The sequence below is a fragment of the Phacochoerus africanus genome, chromosome 16, assembly GCF_016906955.1.
Source record: "Phacochoerus africanus isolate WHEZ1 chromosome 16, ROS_Pafr_v1, whole genome shotgun sequence".
Taxonomy (NCBI): Eukaryota; Metazoa; Chordata; class Mammalia; order Artiodactyla; family Suidae; genus Phacochoerus; species Phacochoerus africanus.
The window spans coordinates 39,216,835-39,240,333 of record NC_062559.1 but is presented as its reverse complement, the minus strand read 5'-3'; positions in this window follow the sequence as shown (position 1 = coordinate 39,240,333).

Sequence of the window (23,499 nt, the reverse complement as noted above, 5' to 3'; positions counted from 1 at the left end):
AGACTCTGAGCCAGGGTTCCCAAGCCAAGCTGCTCCCGAGTTCACAACATACAGAAACCCTAAGATAATAAATAAGTATTGTTGTTTTAAGCCACTAAGATTGGGGGTGATTCTTTGGACACCAATAGTTACACAATATAAAACATTTCGGTGTTTTTCAACTATGAGTAGTTCACATCCTTCTCTCCCGTTGATTGACCACATGGGCTAATGCAGTAGGCTGTTCTAAAGTCCTGAATCCTTGAGTCATTCATGAGATGATTCTTCCTGGGAACTCTTTGCAAGAAAAAAAGTTTCCAACTTTATATCCTCTGGGAATCTAGCCCATTTATGTGTCAACATTCCTCTTTTGTTCTGAATTTTATAAGATGTGCAAACTATTTCAGAAATTTTGTTTTCTTCTTTACCCTCATTTGTGATTTGAATAAGTGAAGGTACCCAGAGGCTGAGTAAAAAAGAAACAAAAGGAAAAGGAACTGTAGCTATGACTCATCTATCAATTGAATAATCTACCTTGAATCACTAAGGAGGAATTAAAGAGTATGTGCAGGGCATGGAAGTTCAATCCTAGGGCTCTGTTTCTTGGACATTCCTGTGCTGTGTCCCTTGGCACTGCTGCCTGGCGCCTCCACCAGAGCATCCAAGGAGAAGGGTGGTCCAGGCAGTGGTGGTTCCCAAGGCAGGTTCCCAGGCATAGCGTGCTAGATCACAGCCTGCTTGCTGCTGCTCCTATTCAGCTGTTATCAACGTGGCATTCTAAGATCATCGCTCCTTTTCTCTACCTCTTTTTGGCCCTTCCAGGATATGCCCACTCCCACCAGGGCAGACCCAGACCCAGGCACATTCATCCCCAGAACCAGTCCCAACCAGAACAGAAATCCTATTAGAGCACCCACACTGCAAGTTCATGAGTCTGTTGTGCGGGGCAAATTTGGTGCATGCTTGAAGCCATTAATATGCAGCATTCCACTCTCTTTTTTCTCCTCGTCCTATGCCAATGTATTTTCAGGACTGGACTCATGCCTCTGTTTCCCTGACAAGCCCTCTTGAGCTCTACTTAGACCAGTGCTATGTCTTACCTTGGAAGCATGCAAGGTGGTCCTGTTGCTGGCTAGCTTAGTGACTAGATGCTGTTACTTTCACAAATTACTGTTTTATAAATAGAAGGAAAATTACCTGGACCACAATCTGGCCATCTGCCTGACTTCTTTCTACGCTACACACTACCTACCACTCAGGATTCTTCTTGGAAATAGGATTGTCTGGGTCAGAGTTTCCTGGTGACCTAGTGGGTTAAGGATCTGGCATTGTCACTGGTGCGGTTAAAGTCACCGCTGTGGCACGGGTTGGATCCCTGGTCTGGGAACTTCCACGTGCCATGGGCATGGTCAAAAAAAAACTCAAAAAACAAAACAAAACTTGCCCAGGTCATATTTGAGCTCCTTAAAAGTTTTAGACACTGCACAAGACCATCTTCACCCGACCAGCTTTCCTCTCTGGCCTCTCAATACACATACTGCTTCCTTTAGCTGTGTGTTTCCCAAACAAGCCTCTCAATGTCCCAGCATGGCCTGAACTGCACTCCAGGAGTAATTAACATCTTGACTGTCTTGATTTCTTTGGGGAAGAAGATAACGGGATTGAAGGTTTAGTTCTTGCCTCTTTTACTCCCTAAGAAAGCCTCTATTATCAAGACCTGTTTGGTGGAAGACAGAGCAAGAAAGGTGGTAAGAAACGCCAGGGACCCTGTGTGGAACCAGGAGCCATGGAGCCAGGCTTCCTAGCGGGACACATCCTTGTTCTCTCTCTGGGGGAAGATGGTTCCCGAACTCTAGTGAACCCATGGTGAATAGAGCCATGGGGAGGGCACCGGCTGACGCTACTTCTCTCACAGTCTCCATCTGCATCGCTACACAAGCCACTCAAAATAAATATAAGATCCACCTAACAGTAGTGTGATGGAAACAGAACTTCAAGACAAATTCCCTGGTCTCCTTTGAAAGGGCTGATTGTGGGTCCCCAGACAGGCTCTCCCACCTCTCCTAGAGAATGCACTGCTCCACACTTAGCCCTCCTTCAAGAAAACAAGTTCTACCACTTCACTCTGCCTGGAATTCATGCCTTCTTCACCTGGGAAATTCTTCACTTGCCAAGTCCCAGCTTGACAGTCATCTCTTGGATAAAACTATCACTAATCTGGGTTTTCACCTCTTCCTTGTGGCCTCTATGGACTTTTGTTCATATCTCTATGATGGTGCCTTTTATCTTCATTTTAGTCCATTTTGCTACAGGTTGGTTGCTGTTTTGTTTATTTTGGCTACCTGCAGCACATGGAGTTCCCAGGCCAAGGTTCAAATCCAAGCTGCAGTTGCAACCTGCGCTGCAGCTGCGGGGGCAATGGCGGGTCCTTTAACCCACTGTGCTGTGCTGGTGATGGAAGCTGTGTTAATGGAATGAATGAAGGAGGAGACAGTTTTGCTGACCACCACATTTGACTCTTACTGTTAAACGTTCTAAGGAAACCTATTCACAGGGAGGATCATTATCTTGAGACAATTTTGTAACTCTCTGATCCTTAATACCTCCTGATTAAAAATCACAAAGGAAGCTGAAAGAAGGAACAGTATTCCTTCTAGAATTCTCACCCCTGTCTTTGGCTCCTGCATTTACAACTGCAGGCTTGAATCTAGAATGAGGTGACTAGAAGGAATTGTGTCACATGCTGCCTGCACTTGAGTGTAGTTCAATTTTAATTTATGGATTGCTTTGGTCGTCAGAGACCATCATCGTAACCAAATGCCATGGCCTTATTACAGCACCTGCACTCATCTATCTTGCACAAATGGACAGTCAGACACTAAACGCCAATTGAAAAGGCCATTCCCAAGCTGTGCAGGTTAATGCTGATCTCTGATTAGGCTCAGATAATGTCTCAGGACTGACATCCTAATTTGCGTTCCCTTTTAGAGAAAAGATGGCAACAAAATCTGTTATCGGATTTGCATAATTTTTTAACCTTTTCAGTTTGTTTCACCTTGCTTCTCACTTCTCTTTAAGACTAAGATCATTTCTTCCAGAGTTCCCACCGTGGCTCAGCAGAAATGAATCTGACTAGAATCCATGAGGAGGCAGGTCCAATCCCTGGCCTTGCTCAGTGGGTTGAGGATCCAGCACTGCCGTGAGCTGTGGTGTAGGTCACAGAGTGGCTCGGATCCCACGTTGCTGTGGCCATGGTATAGGCTGGAAGCTGTAGCTCCTATTCGACCCCTAGCCTGGGAACTTGCATATGCCTCGGGTGTGGCCCTAAAAAGACCAAAAAAAAAAAAAAAAAAAACCCAAAACCCCCCCAAAAGAGAAGACCATTTCTTCCTCTTTTATCACACTGGTTTTTCCTCATTTCAAAAATCTGGTTAGAGTTGGATATCTATCCCCATTGATCCCTAAATTTTACTGTCATCTTAAAATAGGATTACTGGTTTGTTTTTTCTCTTAAAAAATTACAATCACAAAAATGAGATTTTTCAAAACCACTTTTTTGAGATAGATTGGCATATAAAGAGTTGTACATATTTTTGGCATAAAACTTGATGAATTAGGGGGTAAGTATACACCCAAGAAACCATCATTACTATCAAGGCCATACATATGTCCATCATCTCCTGGAAAGATTTCCTGCCACAAAAATAAGACTCATAGCCTATCTATCTAAAGCATACAGAGATATTATATTTATCTAAAACACCAGTTCTGTATTCACACAGAAAAAAATCATTTAATTAAGAAATAGTCTCTGAGAGTTGTTTGTTCCCTATAAACATAAACAGATGATTTGGAATTTACATTTTGCAAACTGATGTTTCTTTCTAGGAAGCTTTGCCTTCTAGAAATCATTTCCTGTCTTGATTTTAGTTAAAATGTTGCAGTCTAGGGCTCTGCCCTTGGTGAGCACTTCTCAATCCCACTGAACATGTTCAAGGTGGCCTTGTTTGGTTGTAAAGGATGGAGCCAATCTCAGCATAACTTTGGGAAAGGAAGCTGTATTTTACTTGGCAGGATGCTCAGCATCATTGCACCTCCTGAGCACAGGACTGGAAGTCGCTAAGCTGCACAGCTTCAATCTCATGGCAGCTGCTTCTCACTGCACATCTGCCAAATGCTTTACTGTCAACCACCTGGCATCTTCTCCCCCTGCTCTTTTTTCTTTTACGTTATGCATGTAGACTTTGAATTGACATGTTCTCAACCCAACATCATGAATTTAATTCACTCTCTACCTCTACTTCTAACCCAGATTCATAATTTCCAACTCCCAAATGCCCCAAAACAGAACCTGCACAGCCTAGCCCATCTTTGTGAACCAGATCTCACAAGAGATTGGTCACTAGCCAGCCTGTATATGCTCCTCTTTGAGTAAGATGCCCAGCTAGCGCCAAGCAGCTGTGACAATAATGAAGGTTGTGTAATATAAACGTGATCTACTGAAGCAGAGGGTCTGAAGATGGCAAGGTGCATTACAGCAGAGGTGACTGAAGCATACATTTATCTTTAGCATTTGTTAAGGCATGAAACCAGTGTTTCCCTGGGCCCATATAGTTTTCCTACATGGGAAACAAGGACAGCTATAGTCATAACTCCCCATGATCTTCAAAGGATTAAGATCCACTAACCAAGCAGTCTCAAGAGACTTACTGAGAAAACAAACAAACCAGAACTGGAAGTCCAGTGCTCACTTCTTGCCAATCCCAGTAACTTACTTAAAAGTGACAGAAGGGCACTTCAAATCAGCTTAAGCTAGAAGAGGATCTGATGCTCACATAAGCCAATTTCAGGAAGAAAGGGGTTACAGCTGACCTCAGAAACCCCTGGATCAGGGTTGGAGTCCTCTCTGTCTCCATCTCTGAGTTTTGCATCTCTGCATGCTGGTTTCATTGCTCTCAAACCAGCTGACCCTACATGGAATATTTGCTCAGGGCTCTACCACATCGCTGAAGATTCACATTCAGGGATAAAAGGGGATTTTTAAAAATCCTGGGGAAGGATTCTGATTGACTCAAAGCTTAGTCACAGACTGTGTCAGTCATAGTTCTTTAGAGAAACAGAACAAGGAGGATGCATATATATATGTACACATATCACAGGAAGGCTGGCAGGCTGGAAACTCAAGCAAAATTAAGGTTGTAATTTGTGGCAGGGTTTCTCCTCTGAGAAATCTCAGATTTCGCTGTTAAGGCCTTCAACCGATTCAATGAGGCCCACTCACACGGTCAAAGGTAATCTTTACTTAAAAGTCAGTTGATTTTAGATGTTAAACACATCTACAAAATAGCTTCACAGCAACATACAGATTAGCGTTTGATTAAATAACTAGGTACAATAAGCTAGTCAAGATAACACAGAAAACTAATCCTAAAACATACCCAACTGATGTCGTAATGGGGACTGGAAAAATTTACATCATTTGCTTACCCATGTTCATATGTGGGGAGTCAAGCAATAGAAATGAGATCAGTACAGACATGAACACTTGTCAGCTCATAAGCCACCTCAATGGTCTATCCATAGGTGCATGAGTTGGCCTGGAAGCCAGGCAGTGCCACTTGGATGAGCAGTACCTCATGGATGAAAAGTGCCATATGGATGGGAAGTAAGACAAGAGAATGCTTGCTTTACTCAATTTGTAATAGCAATGCAGTCTCAACATATGCTTTTCTTTTTGTCTTGCCTTTTGACAGTACTTTGCTTCTCATAGTCTCCAAAGATTAATGAAATGTGTAGGAGAATCAACATGAATAAATTTATAATACAAGATATTTCTTAATAGAAAACATGTACATTGACGTTTAACAAAAATTAAATACTGCTACAATTTCCGAAGAGTGTTTGTGATTTATACTGTGATTTATCCTATCTTCCTCTCCATCTCAGAGTTATACCTTACTAATTCATAAAAAAGATGCATTTTGAGTGCTGCTGTATGACAGTGGTGGTGAACAAGGCAATTAAGTTCCTTTATGAATTTCAATCCTGGCCCCTCTTTCCTTTATTGCTTGTTTACCTACATATTTATCCCATTCTACTTGAAATGGAAAATAATAGCGTTTAAGTGAACTGCAGAAAGTCAGGGTCTTCTGACTTCTAGCCCAAAGCTCCTTAAAGAGCGGCTCACAAACCCACAGCATCAGCATCATCTGGGAGATTGTAAGAAATGCAAAGTATTAGATTTATTGAATCAGGTTCATTGGGACATCAGAATTACCGAAGCAGACTTACTGAGGCTGGGATTCAGGAATCTGTTTTAAGCAAGCTCCTCTGGTGACTCTTCTGTACCACCAAAGTTTGAGAAAAGTTTTAAGATTCTTTTTAAATTTAATTTAATTTTTATTAAGGTATGTTGTGCCAATTTCTGCTCCACAGAAAAGTGACCCAGTCATATGTGTGTGTGTATATATATATATTCCATTTCTTATATTATTGTCCATCCTGGTCTATCCAAGGAGACTGGATATGGTTCCCTGTGCTATACAGTAGGACATCGTTGCTTACCTATTCTAAATGTAATAGTCTGAACCTACTAACCCCAAACTCCCCACCCATCCCACTCCCTCCCCGCTCCTTGGCAACTACACGTATGTTCTCTATGTCTGTCAGTCTTTTTCTTATCTTTACCTACACCACATATGCTGAGTATTAATAAACTTTGCTTTAATTTGACTGTTTCATTGCCTCAGATTCTCTCAGAAGAATCTCATTCTAAGACCTTGAACTCTCTGTTATATGTGGTAAGTCATCCCAATACCCAGTCAATCAGCATCTGCATTGCTCTAAGGCAGTGAGGGGTGATTTTTGTCCCACAGGGGACATTTGGCAATGTCTGTAGACACTTTTGGTTGATACGACCTGAGTGGGGGTGATACCACTGGCATCTAGTGGACCAAGGCCAAGGATGCTACTGAACATCCAAAAATGCACAGGACAGCTACTTACAACAAAAATTATCCAGCAGAGAATATCAATAGTGCTGAGGTTGAGAGACCCTCCCAAACAACGGACGACCAAAATGACTCATGATGACATTTTGACCTACTCTCTTCCTTCTCCACTCCCCAAATTATTAATAGTCACTTAGAAATGGCAAAGTTTGCTTGCTAAGCAGAGATGTATTCTGATTTTAAACTTGATTCAGCAAAAGAAATTGCTTCTTGACAGTAGAATCACAATATATCATTCCACACTCATCTATCACCTTCCTCTTCATTTTTTTATGTATCTTTACCAACATCACCCTTGTTAATATTTTACATAGCTATCTTATACGTTTAATAAAATGCATGCCATTTAAAAGTCATAATGTCCTCACCAGGATTCCTATACGATACCATATAATTTTTCTTGAAACAGGGATCTGGCTTAGAGAATGATTTCAATTTGTTTTCCAGACACATGCGACATAAATCACTATTTCACTGACTCTGAGCACCAGACCACTGCTGGTCTGCAATAAATGTCTCCCAGCCTGCAAACCTTTTACCACGGAAAGTTCTTATTTTTAAAAGCTGTAAACTGAAACGATGATCCCTGACAGGGAATGAAACTTACAGCATTACTTGTTGAAGTTCTAATTTTTATATATTTTAGCAATAACATAAATAATTGAATAGAGAAAATATAAGTCAAATAGTGCCCATCTTAGCCAAAGCAGAATCTGAGGGTGAAGGTTTATGATGAGCAGTTAATCTGAGAATGTGGTTGCAAAAAGGAGAAACAAGGGATGGGGGATGAAGCAGGAAAGGAGAGAAATCCAACTGCACCACAAGTGGGCTGCACCATAAGTTGGCCACCCAGTGGGCAACTGGTCACTGCACACCACGAGCCTCTGGGAAACTTTGTGACGTGTATCTCAGAATCATCAGTCTGGGTAAGAAAGGGGGAAGCAGCTGTCTGATAGCTGCCAGTCTCATGGATCAGTGCTGTTGTAAGAATGTCTGCTTCCCTGGATTTCATTTGTGAGTGCTAACTCTTCCAGAGATTCCCAAAGATAGGAAGAGAGGGGCTTTAGGCAAGAAAATATTAGGTTGCACCTGTCAGAAATTTGTGGAGGACTGTAGAACTTGACCCTGAAGAGGTGGTTATAATGAGAGGTAAGGCCAAGAGTACTTGAAGAGGTGAACAAGAGGCATTTGCAACAGAACCACTTAATGATGCATTTAAACTATGTTGAGGTATATTAGTATATTACTCATACATCTGTAGCATATACAATGAATGTATCAATATCTGAGGCATGTACTATACATATGTATCATTATGGGTATGAACCTATACCTGCAAGTATAGCTACATAAGATATACACGTGCACATATATGCATGTACACATACAATTTATAAGTATATAATTAAAATAAATATTTATGCACGTTATATGCTTATATAACATTTGATAATGATAAAAGGGATTTTCAATATTTTTCTTGTCTAAGCCTAGTGCTGTATAGGATGTATGGTTACTCTCATTTTGGCCTCATTTGAAAGGAATTACCATTTGACACTGAAGTGTACAGCTCCATTTCTTATTGGAAGTTCATGACACGTGTGCCTTTCCAGTGGATGTTAGCTTCTGGCATCCTTTGGGTAATACATTCAATATTGACTCTTTCGGTTATTTAGATTTAGAATCTGTTTACTTCTATTTAAATCTTGTCTATAAAACTAGTTGTGTGACCTTGGGCAGGTTATTTAATCTTTCTCTGTATCAATTTCCTCAGTTGTAAAATGGAGACAAGAGCAGCCCCTATCACATAAGATGACTATGGGGACAAATAGCTAAACAGGAAAAACCTTCAGGCTGGGGCCTGGTACATAGCAGGAGCTCCTAGTATCTTAACTATTCACCCCTAATAAATGTTAGCTATCATTATTCTTTTTTGCATGCATACCAAAACCATATGGAACGGGATGTAAGAAGAGAAAGGATGGAATTAGTTGGCCGAGGTTTTCTTGAGTCATTTCCTACCAATAAGCAGACTCCAAAGTATTTACAAACTGAGCAAACACTTTAAAGTGCCTGTCTTGGAGCCCGTCACGGCTCAGTGGCTAACGAACCCGACTAGTAACCATGAGGACACGGGTTTGATCCCTGGCTTTGCTCAGTGGGTTAAGGATCTGGCATTGTTGTGAACTGTGGTATAGGTCACAGACATGGCTCAGATCCCGCATTGCTGTGGCTGTGGCATAGGCAGCAGCTATAGCTCTGATTTGACCCCTAGCCTGGGAACCTCCACACGCCATGGGTGCAGCCCTAAAAAGATGAAAGACAATAATAATAATAATAGTAGTAATAATAATAATAATAGTAACAATAATAATAAAAAATTGCATGTCTTTTGCTTGTTTGTAGAGCACTTTGCTTATCCTAAGTTTCATTCAGAGATAAACTATTTTTTTTTTTTGTCTTCTTAGGCCACATCCATGGCAAATGGAGGTTCCCAGGCTAGGGTTCGAATCAGAGCTGTAGCCGCTGGCCTACACCAGAGCCACAGCAATGCCAGATCCATCCAAGCCATGTCTGTGACCTACACCACAGCTCATGACAATGCCGGATCCTTGACCTACTGAGCAAGGCCAGGGATCTAACCTGTGTCCTTATGAATACTAGTCAGATTTGTTTCCGCTAAGCTGTGACAGGAACACCTCAGAGATAAACTTTTAAAGTATTCTAGAGGGTATTTAGTATGCCATCTGATAACTGCTGAGTCACACTAGGGAGTTACTCAATGGAACAAAGCCTTTAAAAATCCAAGAAATGTCCAAAGCAAAAAACATGAGTTCAGTGACTCTGGATGAGTAAATTTGGAGGTCACACTTACAGCCATGTAGCTAGAGGGTAGGAAAACCCTCAAATAAGACAAATCAGAAATGTTCTCTGTAACTTATTCTAAGTCCTGTGCTAAGACCTTATCTACAAAGCTAGAGAGGAGAATCTCTCACTCAAGGAACTCAAAGCCTAGGAACCCTGCTTCTTAGCTTTACATCAAAAATACATACCAAGTATATATGAACCAAATGTATAAACCTGTTTTGGATATAAACCAAAATAAAATCAATAAAACAAATGAAGTTTGTCTAAATGCTCTTAGTAAAAATTTAGCCAAATTGACTCTTTGGTACAAAGAATATGATTCAAGGAGGATTCTAGTGTGTGTTGGTTCCATTTCACTATTAGATATAAGGGGCGAGCTGGAAGCCAAGTCCAGGCTAAGCCCTATTCCTAGAGAGAAAAGGCAATAGTCCAAACCTGGTGCTTGAGGATGAGAAGATGACCTAGAAGGGAACTGAAAAGAGGACTGCAAATGAGTGAAAGTTTTAAGTCTCTTAAAACAAACACTCATGTTCTGCCTGTCTGAGAGAAGAATGTTACCTTAGTTGAGGAGCTACTATGTACCAGCTTCCCAACCTCTTTAAAAGAAACGTATCATCATTACCCTTTTACATTTCCAAAGATCTCTAGCATTCCAGAAGTTAAGGTAGCAATCCTTAAGAGATTATGAAGGTAATAAGAAGCCAAAGCAGAATTGCAACCCCTGCCTATCCTACAATACAAATCATCAGACTGCTTTTTCCTGTGAATGCAAAAAAATGAGCACCAGCTTGCCAAATTCACAGTTGGCCTGTGATAACAGCTAGCTGGCCACTGATCATGGGAGGTCAATGACAGTGACTTGATGTCAGCCATTTTTGAGCCCGGGCAGCGACAGAAAAACGCTCTTGACCCATCAGAGTCGTGAGTTTGACAGGATAGATGAAAAACTGGTATCAATTAGAAACATAAATTACGATTTTCCAGTCAACTTAAAAAATAAATTATATGCAGAGCCATCCACAAGTTGAAGTGGGACTCATTTGCTGAATCAAATAATTGCCTCTCAATGTCCATAGCAAGTTAACTACCTAAGGCAAGTGAGAAAAAACACCCTCGAGAGAATTGTATTTGCTTATCCTGGTAAGGAGGCTTTTAATTGTGGTATGTCCCTCTGCCCAACCTCCTTGACATTTAAATGACAGTGATCCATTCTCTACTTATTACTCATGTTGATGATAAATAATACAAGGCTAAGAATTGATTTTCTACTAAAGGTAAATTATGTGAGGTTCAACAGAATGGTGAGGACAAGGCTCTCCATATTGTCTCTGTCCTCTGCTATCTATCAGGCTTAGCCCACACAGTCCCTTGTTTCACAGAGGCACTGGGATTGGAGCAGAGATCACACACCAGAATCTTAGGTCCTAGGATTGCCACCGCTCTGCAAACTTAGAGAGACCCTTAACTTCTCTGATCCAAGTATCCTCATTCAGATGTAACTAGTATTCATTTGCACACTTTGAAAGTGGCAGAAATTTTCACATACGTATCCTCGTTTACTGTATGTAACCTGCCACAGACCCTGCCATGCTGGTGATACAGTCCCTGCTCTTCAGAAAAAGAAACTAAGGTTTAGAGTGGGAAACTGCTGGAGTTCTCTTTGGGGATGGGGGGTTAATGATCTGGCATTGTCACTGTAGTGGCTTGGGTCACCGCTTTGGTGTGGATTCAATCCCTGGCCCGGGAATTTTTTTTTAACAGGCTATTTTTTATTATTATTATTTTAATAGTTGTTTCCCCAATACAATTTTTTTCTACTGTACAGCATGGTGACCCAGTTACACATACATGTACACATTCTATTGTTGCACATTATCATGCTCCATCATAAGTGACTAGACATAGTTCCAAGTGCTACACAGCAGGATCTCCTTGCTAATCCACTCCAAAGGCAATACTTTGTAACTATTAACCCCAAGCTCTCCAACCACCACACTCCCTCCCCCTCCCCCTTGGTAACCACAAGTTTATTCTCCAAGTCTATGATTTTCTTTTCTGTGGAAAGGTTTGCTTGTATCATATATTAGATTCCAGATATAAGTGATATATATAGTATTTGTCTTTCTCTTTCTGACATTTCACTCAGGATGAGAGTCTCTAGTTCCATCCATGTTGCTGCAAATGGCATTATTTTGTCCTTTCTTGTGGATGAGTAGTATTCCATTGTGTAGATACACCACATCTTCTGAATCCAGTCATCTGTCGATGGACAATTGGGTTGTTTCCTTGTCCTGGCTATTGTGAATAGAGCTGCAATGAACACGTGGGTGCATGTGTCTTTTTTAAGGAAAGATAGATGCCCAAGAGTGGGATTGCTGGGTCATATGGTAGTTCTATGTATAGATTTCTAATGTACCTCCATACTGTTCTCCATAGTGGTTGTTCCAGCTTACATGCCCACCAACAGTGCAGGAGGGTTCCCTTTTCTCCACACCCCCTCCAGCACTTGTTATTTGTGGACTTACTAATGATGGCCAATCTGGCTGGTGTGAGGTGGTTATCTCGTGGTAGTGTTGATTTACATTTCTCTAATAATCAGTGATGTTAGCATTTTTTCTTGGCCCAGGAATTTTTACATGCTGTGGGTGCAGCCCCCCCAAAAAATAATTAATTAAAAGAGAAAGGGAAACTGCTTTACTTTAGGTTACAACAAAGAACTGAGGTCAGCTGACCCCCAGTTCCATGCACAGTCCACCATGGTGTGTTGGTCATGTCCCTCTCCACTCTAGTAAAATTAGAACTTTCTGATTTCAAGTAAGAAACAATCAACTCTAAAGACTGTTCAAACTTGACCTTCTGCTTAGTGAACTTTGTTATACCAGCAAAAATCAACTACTTAGATTTAACTCCTCCCCCTCTCTGTCATAACCAACTTCCACCAAGGCCCTTAGATTCTCTGTTCTAAATGTTCTCAACTCTCTTTTCTTCCATTCTCCATCCCACTTCTTAGTTCTGAGACCTTCTCCTCAACTCCTAGGCCCCTGTCTCCTCCTCACCTCCCTTCAATCTATTCTCTTTGCACTGTTGGCTGCCTGGCCTTCTATATTATAATTCTCTCTGTTATGAGAAACCCATGCCCTGCTCTGCATTACTCTCCCAGGGTCAGCTCTTACACAGCCTTCATCCCACCTCATCTCAACCCCCAGGCCAAGTCAGCTGTTTTCATCAGTCTAGGCACTCTGCTCTGCTTCATGCCACTGTGCAGTTATTTCTGTCTAGAACCCTACTGTCACCTTACCAAGGAAAGAATTTTCCTTATCCTTGAAAGCTCAGCTGCCCATGAAGCCTCTCCTCCCCCTCGTTCTCCTCCTTACTAACACCCACCTCCCCTTTTGCTCAGATCTACTACTCACCCACAGCTGTCACTTTAGGAGATTATAGTGAAGAGTTCTCCCAAACTGGCAAACAAGGTAAGTAAAACGATTCTCTGAGAGTTAAACCTTGAAACCAACACAAAAAGGATCAAGGCAGAGAAGTACAAAGTCATCTTAAAGAGATAGAATAGTTTCCAAGCTTGAAAAATGGGTTATAATAAGTCTAAAACCCGTGAGGCCAGATTTACTTTGAAATTCAGATAGTTTTTGTAATACAACGCTTATTCCATATGTTCTATATATAATACCCTCAGTGCAACATGTCATGGAAATCAGTATTTTTGAAATGAAAATATGAATTTCACACCAAAAGACATAAATAAAGATTATGAATAGCTGCCTGTTATTTCAGGTCATATTTGCCCTCAATTTACCACAGCTTTTGGATTTCAGAGCTTTGAGGATTTCAGAATTGCGGATAATGTATTATGGACCTGAATATTTCTAAATAAAGAAATCTCTCAATCGGAAAGGGAAGCCATAACCATGGAGAAGTGAGTCAGTAAGTCTGGTCCACATTCAAGAGAAGGGGGTTATACAAAGGTGTGAGGACTAGGAATTAGGATCCCAGGGGGCCATATTGGAGGCTGCCCATCCTACAAGGGGTTGTGAAGTATTCCAGGGTTAGTTAAAGCTGAGCTGTTTTCATCCCAAGGGAAAGGGTCAAGGGGAGAGTAGTTCATAGAACTTGGAAGGATAGAAGCATGGGGAGAGGGCAGCCTTGAAACACATTGTATCCTTAGGTCAAAGGAAGAGGTATCTTCAGATGATCCCCCAGGGAGAAAGCAAGTGGAATAAATATCCTGACCCCTTTTTTCTCTCTCCCTCCATCTCTTAATGGACCTTTGGACTGGCAGAACCCAATCAGATGCCCTGAAGCAACAGAGCACATTGATGTAGTCCATATAGGTCTGTCTGAAAGGCAGAGGGTGGGTCTGGAGGGATAAATAGAAGATACCAGCACATACTGGTATCTAGAAAACTTCCTGTCAGGGATATTTATGTCTTAGGGAACCTCCATGTAAAAAGTTAACTTGGTATAGCAAGGGAACTCTATTCAATATCTTTTAAGAACCTATAATGGAAAAGAATCTGAAAAAGAATATATATGATATATATGATATATATCATATATATAGTATATGATATATATATACTGAATCACTCGGCTGTACACCTGAAACTAACATAATACTGTAAATCAATTATGGTTTAATAAAAAATTTTAACTCGATTGTTTTTTTTAAGCATGAGTTATCTTAACAACTGTGTTATAAATTCCTGGACAGCAAGGATAGAAACACATTTTTTTTAACATTATGTACTAATTTGCATGTGCCAAGAAAGGTTCTCAAAAAATTCAGTATTTGAGAACTAGAAGGAATCTTAGATACTATGCAGTAAACATTTTTGGTTTTAGAGATGAGAAAATTGCTGAGATGTTAGTGAATTGCCTAAGATCACACAATGCTAAGCCCACATGTTCCAACACTATCTATAATTTACTAATTCCTTAATAGTAATGATAATGATAACTCTGAAACATTTTAAAGTTTACAAAGCGCTCCCACTCACATGATCTCATCCAAATCTCAGAGTCACTCTGAGGTCCTTGGAGGTAGATGTTATCTCAGTTTTACAACTCAGAGGGTGACCCACCTAAATGTTAGTTATTTTCTTTTTTTAATTTTAATTTTTAAAAAAACATTTTTTTTTTGCACTGTACAGCATGGGGACCAAGTTACACACACATGTATACATACTTTTTCCTCCCATTTCTGTGTTGTGATGTATCTAGACATAGTTCTCAATGCTACACAGCAGGATCTCATTGTAAATCCATTCCAAGAGCAATAGTTTGCATCCATTAACCCCACGCTCCCAAGCCCTCCCACTCCCTCCCTCTCCCCCCAGGCAGCTGCAAGTCTGTTCTCCAAGTCCATGATTTTCTTTTCTGTGGAAACGATCATTTGTGCTGTATATTAGAGTCCAGTTATAAGTGATATCATATGGTATGTGTCTTTCTCTGACTTATTTCACTCAGGATGAGAGTCTCTAGTTCCATCCATGTTGCTGCAAATGGCATTATTTTGTCCTTTTTTGTGGATGAGTAGTATTCCATTGTGTAGATACACCACATCTTCTGAATCCAATCATCTGTCGATGGACAATTGGGTTGTTTCCTTGTCCTGGCTATTGTGAATAGAGCTGCAATGAACACGTGGGTGCATGTGTCTTTTTTAAGGAAAGTTTTGTCCAGATAGATGCCCAAGAGTGGGATTGCTGGGTCATATGGTAGTTCTATGTATAGATTTCTAATGTACCTCCATACTGTTCTCCATAGTGGTTGTTCCAGCTTATATGCCCACCAACAGTGCAGGAGGGTTCCCTTTTCTCCACACCCCCTCCAGCACTTGTTATTTGTGGACTTATTAATGATGGCCATTCTGACTGGTGGGAGGTGGTATCTCATGGTAGTTTCGACTTGCATTTCTCTAATAATTAGGGATGTTGAGCATTTTTTCATGTGTTTGTTGGCCATCTGTATATCTTCCTTGGAGAAGTGTCTCTTCAGGTCTTTTGCCCATTTTTCCATTGGGTGATTGGCTTTTTTGCTGTTGAAGTGTATAAGTTGCTTCTTTATTCTAGAGATTAAGCCCCTGTCAGTTGCATCATTTGAAACTATTTTCTCTCATTCTGTAAGTTGTCATTTTTTGTTTTCTTTTGGGTTTCCTTTGCTGTGCAAAAGCTTTTCAGTTTGATTAGGTCCCATGGCTTTATCTTTGCTCTTATTTCTGTTGCCTTGGGAGACTGACCTGAGAAAATATTCATGATGTTGATGTCAGAGAGTGTTTTGCCTATGTTCTCTTCTAAGAGTTTGATGGTGTCTTGTCTTATATTTAAGTCTTTCAGCCATTTTGAGTTTATTTTTGTGCATGGTGTGAGGGTGTGTTCTAGTTTCACTGCAGCTGTATAGGTTTCCCAGCAATGCTTGCTGAATAGGCTTTCTTTTTCCCATTTTATGTTCTTGCCTCCTTTGTCAAAGATTAACTGACCATAGGTGTCAGGGTTTATTTCTGGGTTCTCTATTCTGTTGCATTGGTCTGTATGTCTGTTTTGGTACCAGTACCACATTGTTTTGATGACTGTGGCTTTGTAATATTGCTTGAAGTCTAGGAGAGTTATGCCTCCAAGTTATGCTTGGTTTTTGTTTCTCAGGATTGCTTTGGCATTTCTGGGTCTTTTGTGGTTCCATATAAATTTTTGGATTGTTTGTTTTAGTTCTGTGAAAGATGTCATGGGTAATTTGATAGGGATTGCACTGAATCTGTAGATTGCTTTGGGTAGTATGGCCATTTTTACAACATTAATTTTTCCAATCCAGGAACATGGAATATCTTCCCATTTCTTTACATCGTCTTTAATTTCTTTGATTAAAGTTTTATAGTTCTTGGCATATAAGTCCTTTACCTCCTTATTCAGGTGAATTCCCAGGTATTTGATTTTTTGGGATGCAATTTTAAAAGGTATTGTATTTTTGCATTCATTTTCTAATATTTCATTGTTAATATACAGAAATGTGACTAATTTCTGAATGTTAATTTTATATCCTGCTACTTTGCTGAATTTATTAATCAGTTCAAGTAGTTTTTGGGTTGAGTCCTTAGGGTTTTCTATGTATAGTATCTTGCCATCTGCATACAGTGACAGTTTTATCTTTTCTCTTCCTATTTGGATGCCTTTTATTTCTTTTGTTTGTCTAATTGCCGTGGCTAGGACTTCCAAAACTATGTTGAACAGCAGTGGTGAGAGTGGGCATCCCTGTCTTGTTCCAGATTTGAGTGAGAAGGCTTTCAGTTTTTCTCCATTGAGTATTATATTTGCTGTGGGTTTGTCATAAATGGCTTTGATTATGTTAAGGAACAACAAAAAGCACTGTAATAGGCATAGAAAATAATCTAGAAGTTTGGAGTTTACTGAACTCAGCTATTCAGTCTCATCACATAGGCTTACCTCCTCTAACTGGCCAAGGCAATTCTCTGAACTATGAACTTCAGAAGAGCAGTTCAATGAGAAACCAAGACAGGGTCCACCTGAATGAAAATGGTGAGTGTAGACTGAAGCAGATCTCAGGGACTCTTCTAAGGGACTCTTCTCATCCCTGCTAAGGAGCTTTCATTCTCTACCACTGATGGAGTTCTTCCTGTGTTTTCTGGTAACATAGCTATAGCAATTCTTCAGGAAATAAAGCCTATTCTCTTGGGAGAACCTATATCATGAACATACATGTCAAAAAACACAAGTAGGCTGGGGGGACATGAAGAGGGTCTTGGGAAAAACCACAAAATCTGAAGCCTCTACTGTTGTTTTAATTACCTACTGCTATTTAAAAAACCCCCAAACTTAGTGGTTTGAAGTAACAACTTTTTTCCCTTTTTTGGTGTCCCCTCCCCCAGTATATGGAAGTTCTGGGGCCAGGGATCAAATGTGAGACAGAACTGCAGCAACACAATATCCTTAACCCACTGTGCTAGGCCAGGGATTGAACCAGATCGAACCCAAGCCTACAAAGAGACAAGCATATCATTAAGCCACTGTGCCACAGGGAGAACTCCAATACTCTTTATTATAGCTCACAATTTCATGGGTCAAGAACTCAGGCAGGGCTCCACTGGACAATTCTTCTGTTTCCCATGGCAATGACTGGAATGATTCAGTGATGTCCAGCTAACAGCTAGTCTGGTCTGGAGAAGTCAAGAGGCTTCATTCATGTAACCAGTGTCTTGATGGGGATGGCTTGAAAGATGAGCTCCCTTCTGCCTCTCTCCCTCTCCATGTAGTTTCAGGGTCTTCTATGTGATATCTCCAGTAGAGTAACTGGATTTCCTTCATGGCCATTCAAGACTCCCAAAGACTCAGGAAGCAGTTGCTAGCCTTTGCCCAAGGCTAGGTTCAGAACTGGCTGGCCTTAGTTCAGCTGTGCAGTTTTGGTCCAAGAAGTCACAGGTTGACCCTATTGAAGGAGAAGCTAAATGGGCCTCACCATTTGGGGAACAGTCCTAAAGATTTTATGACCATCTTTAATCTCATACAATTCTTACCATAATCTGCTTCCATTTTCTCCATTTTTTTCTTTGTCACCACTCATTCCAATGTTTTTACAACTATCATCTGAAGAAAATCATGAAAACACAGGCTGGGGGTAATTTTTAACTCTAGGAACACTCCCTATCAACTGGGGACATAGCACGGAGTGGGGCCTGTGTTGCTGTTTCTGCTCAGCCTAGGGTGGAGGATGGTGAGTATAGGGATTGTCTGGTTCTTTTAAGAATTTATGTCTGGCATAGAGAATGGACTTGTGGTTGCCAAGGGTGGGGGGAGGGTGTGGGATAGACTGAGAGTTTGGGGTTGGCAGATGCAAACTACGACATTTAGAATGGATAAGCAATGAGGTCCTACTGTACAGCACAGGGAACCATATCCAATCTCCTGTGATAAACCATGATGAAAAAGAATATTTAAAAAATGTATTTATATGCATGACTGAGTCACTTTGCTGTACAGCAGAAATTGGCACAACGTTGTAAATCAACTATACTTTAATAAAAAAATTGATGTCTGAGAAGCATAACTCCCAATATTCCTGTTTGATCCTCAAATTTGATCACTCATGTGAATGGGAAAAATCTTCTGTCCCCCAGAGGAGGAGGTATAGTGCTAGGCGTAACCACACTTCCTAACGTCTTGGGGATCTAAGAATGTACTGGGAGCGGAGTTTGTGTGTGAGTTTGCCCTAAGTCCCATCTCCTTCACACATGGAGAGAACATGAGAAGGCACCCCAGCACAGTGTGAATTGCCTTCTAAAGCCACTAAGCCTTATAAACAGATAAATCTAATTATGCATGAGTCATCAGTGTCTGATTTATTTCATCAACATTTCACTCATGTAGTTACCATTACATATTTTTGTGCTTTTGTAGCATTGCGAATGTACTCATTATGAGAAGCTCTGGCATTTGGCACCGAATGTTCTTTTGCTTGTGCTTTTTTGGTTCTCTTTTTCCACCAACATCATCTCCCCCTTAGAGGTCACTCTCACTTGTGCAAACACCCTGATCTCAGAACCAAATTAGAGTCTGTAGAACTTCCCAGGCAGTCTCCAAGCAGGAAGGAAGGGGAAACTGATGGCAGTGTGAAAAGAAATAAGAAGCGCTCTTACTGTCTGCTTGCCGAATACTCATGGGAGGTCCTAGTGAAGCTTATCAATGTTGTTTTTTAATATTTTTGGAAACAGAAGCAATGAAATGAATTTTTTCTTGTTGGCAAAGCAATACACACTCATGATAGGAACTGTGGAATTTTCATGTAAGTGAACAGAAAATTTTTAAAATATCGTAAGGAGATAAATTCTATTCACATTTTCGTGAACGTTCTCTCCCATGTTTTTTTTTTCTGTACATATAAATAAATATGAGGACATACGGATCACACTATACATTGCTTCATAACCAAGCTTTTCATCTGACAAACTATCTTGAATGTTTTAGTGTTCATATGAAAAATTTTTTAGATCATTATTTAAAATAGATTATAGTATTTCACTTTATGGATTCACCACTGATTATTTTACTATTTACTTACTGATGAAATTTTAGGTTGCTCTATTTTTCTTGTCCTAAAAGTAATTCTATGTTAAAAATTCTTATACATACACCTGAAAATACACCCATCTATTTTTCTTAAAGTCAACACAAAATCCCTACCTGTGCAATTACTAAGTTAAAGAGTTAGCTCACTTCAGGACTTTTGATACATAGTACAAGTTCCCTCTTATAGGTGGGTTCAAATCAACCTGGGTAGTATAACAGTGTATTCAATGATTATCATTATTTCTAATTTCTGCCAATGAAATTAAAACTGGTACTTGGTTGCTTTGTAATTATTAAATACCTGATTAAACTGAATGTTTCTTCCCTCATATTTTACTACTTTTAACTTTTGTGACTTGTTTTTCATTTATCTAGTCAAAAATATTTATCAGGTACATAATACATGTCAGATGCATTATCCAGCCATGACTCTTTTTCTAATCATCTCTTATGATGTTTCTAGCAGTCTGGACTCATTTGATTCAGCTCTTTAGATGATGAGGATATTAGCACTCCTGTCTGTTCTGTATAGAGCATATGCCATTTCCGAGGGCCCAAGGGGTGGGGGGTGGGTTGTTTGTCTTTAATGATTTTATGGACTTTTTACTTATGTACGGGGCTTAGGCGATCAAACAGCCAAATGTGGGTGTGTGTGTGTGTCTTCATACTTACAAAGGTCTTTACCACAAATAAGGAAATAAAGGAAAGCAGGGTGTTCAGAAGCACTAAGCTGCTTTATTAGCTTTATTAGATTAGAGATTCCTTTATTAGATGTTAGAGACTGGTGTGGGTATAATTATTTGGAAAGTAGCTTAAACACTATTACAAGCTATTTGGAAAGCTGTTGATTTCTGATAGCTTAATGGAGTTTGAGATTGGCCTAATTATATCAAGAACTAATCTATATCATGTTCTCGGAACTGTAATTACACTTGGGTAAATGTCTTTACCTAATCACGGTCCCTCTGACAGCTTCATCTACTTCAATATATAGTTAGAAAATAGAATATAATAATATCAAATTGACAGCATTATAAGTTACAGAGTGCACATACTGTAGTAAAAATTTCTTCGTGTAACCTATTCATAGTATAAATCCACTTATTCAGGAAAGCCTTCCCACTGACCGCTAGCATAGATTAGGTTAGCCTCTAACACCTTATCGAGGCTCTTCATCCCTCTCCTTAAAGTCACATGTGGAAATGACAATTATTTAGACATTTGTAGAAGCACTGGGTTAATGCTGGCCTCTGCTATACCACAAGCTCTGCAAGGTACCTCTGTTTTGCCGATTACCCTACACCCAAGACCTAAAACAGGGCTGGCAATGAAGACAGTTGGTACTCAGAGGTATTGAATAAATATATGAACATTGGTCTCTTTCTTTGTGGAAATGGGACCTCCATCTTTTGAGTTAGGTGGAATTAAAAAGAGGAAGACAGATTGACAATTTATTCTTCTGCTTGCTTTGGTGAAAGAAGAAGAGAGAATGAGCCACAGAGGAGCACTGACATTGTAATCAGCAGTGATTCTAATCAGACCAGGGGTGCTGCAAATTAAGTCCCTGGGCCAAATCTAGTCATGCCTATTCATGTATACACTGTGGTTGCTTTCCTGCCAGTTAGTTGAGTAGTTGCATCTGATCTATAAAGTTTAAAACATGTATTAGCTGGCCTTTTCCAGAAAATTTTCTGACTTCTGTATTAGACAAACGATCTTACTCTGGAACATAATTCTCAGTACTCATATTGGCATGGCTTCTCATTTCCTCTTGTGTATCGGATTGAGGAAATCTATATCCCATGGCTTGAACTCACTGTGTGGGCTTACCTAATGAACAGGTGAGAACAAATTGCCAGTCCAGGATGTGGCTGACCTAGGGAAACCTGGAGACAAGCCTAGTGGACTCCTTTCTGGATATGGAAAGACAGGAGCACTCTATGTTGGGCAATAAATTTGGCAACAAAAACCTAAAGGCCAAGAGTTTCATATGCCGAACTTCTGATCATTTTAATGTGAGAATGTCTTTTTCCTATAGAAACTTGTTGTTTGTGGAATTTAAAGACCTTGAAAAGACTGTCCCCCCCTTAATATAAACTTTCTACCTGTTAATACTGGAGCCTTTCGGTTGCACCTAGAAGGTTGTCCTCCGGGTCTCAGAGGACCTTGGAGTTCCAGTTCTAAACACCGGGGACCTTTCCCATGCAGGAAACTTTCTTTCTCCTCCATGTAGCTACTCAGTATAGGCACTGGACCTGCGAAAACTGCTACCTCTTGTTTGGAACTTAATCAACCATGCCCGACGTGTGACATGATGGTAGCCTAGCAGAACTCTAAGATGGTGCCAACATCTTACCATTGAAAAGATATCCAGAAGGACCCACGTGACATTTATAAGCATAAGGAAACCAGGCAAAAGAAAGCTGAGTAAGCCTCGTTTAACTGTGCTTTGAAAGCTAAACACCTGTGCTAAATTCTGTACAGCAGGCTGGACTATGTGGCTTAGACCAGAGATTCAAGGCAGTCTTCGAACAGATCTCCATTTGAAAATAATATCTTAGCTGATTCAATACAACCTATTGCTCCTTCACCCCCAGCATAGTTCTAGAGGAGATGGATGTAGACAGAAAAAGACGGTAAGAGAAAGTACCTATCTTGTCTGGACGTCAGCATGGCAGAGGTCTGAGATGAGGCTGGAATGTCTGAGAAGAGCTTAGGAAGGAAACAGCTCTAGGGGCGTTCCAAGGTGTGGGTATCAGGTCAGATTCCTACTCAGGCCACTCAGGTGTAGGAGGGAAAAGAGAAAATGAACCATTCCTGACCTTCTGGTGCCCCATGATTCTATCCACTAGAAACAGGGCTCAGTAGGTGTCCTCAAGCCTGGCTTTTGAGATCAGTTTTCCTCCTACATTTGGATGAGCAGGAGTGGGGAGAAGTTAATGAGACAATTTCCCTTCCCATACATGCCGATATCATTGGTCAAGAAAAGGCTCTTTCTTTAAAGTTGCAAAGGAAAGCACTAAAAGGAACAGGACTTGATTTCCATGTATTACTCGCAGGGACCTCAGGGGCAGAGTGACTCATCAAAGACAGAATTCAGATGCTAATGGACATTTGGGACAAATGCTATTTTTATATTATCTCTTTAAGTGAGAGGAAAGTGGGACACCAGACGAGAGAATCTCTAAGGTCCTCGCTTGGCCTGATACTTTGATGTCTGATACTTTGATGTAGAGATAGAGAAACTGCCTTTAGAAGCCGGCACACTGGTGGTAAGGCACATTCATAACCTGAGCACAGAGGACAAAAAAAAAAAAATCTACAAAAATCAGGAACTCAAACATGAGACCGGCTTAGAACCAGAGAATATAGACCCTTATATATCTGCCCTATGAGTCAAGACCTAAGGAAAATGGAGAGTCATGTTCAGGAAATGGGACTTAAGGGGAAAAAAAATGCAGCTTAGCTTGACATCCACTGTGGGAAGAGTCAAATCCCAAATGAAAATGTTTTGGTGTATAAAGTTAAAACTCAGTTAAGGAATGTAAAGAAATCAC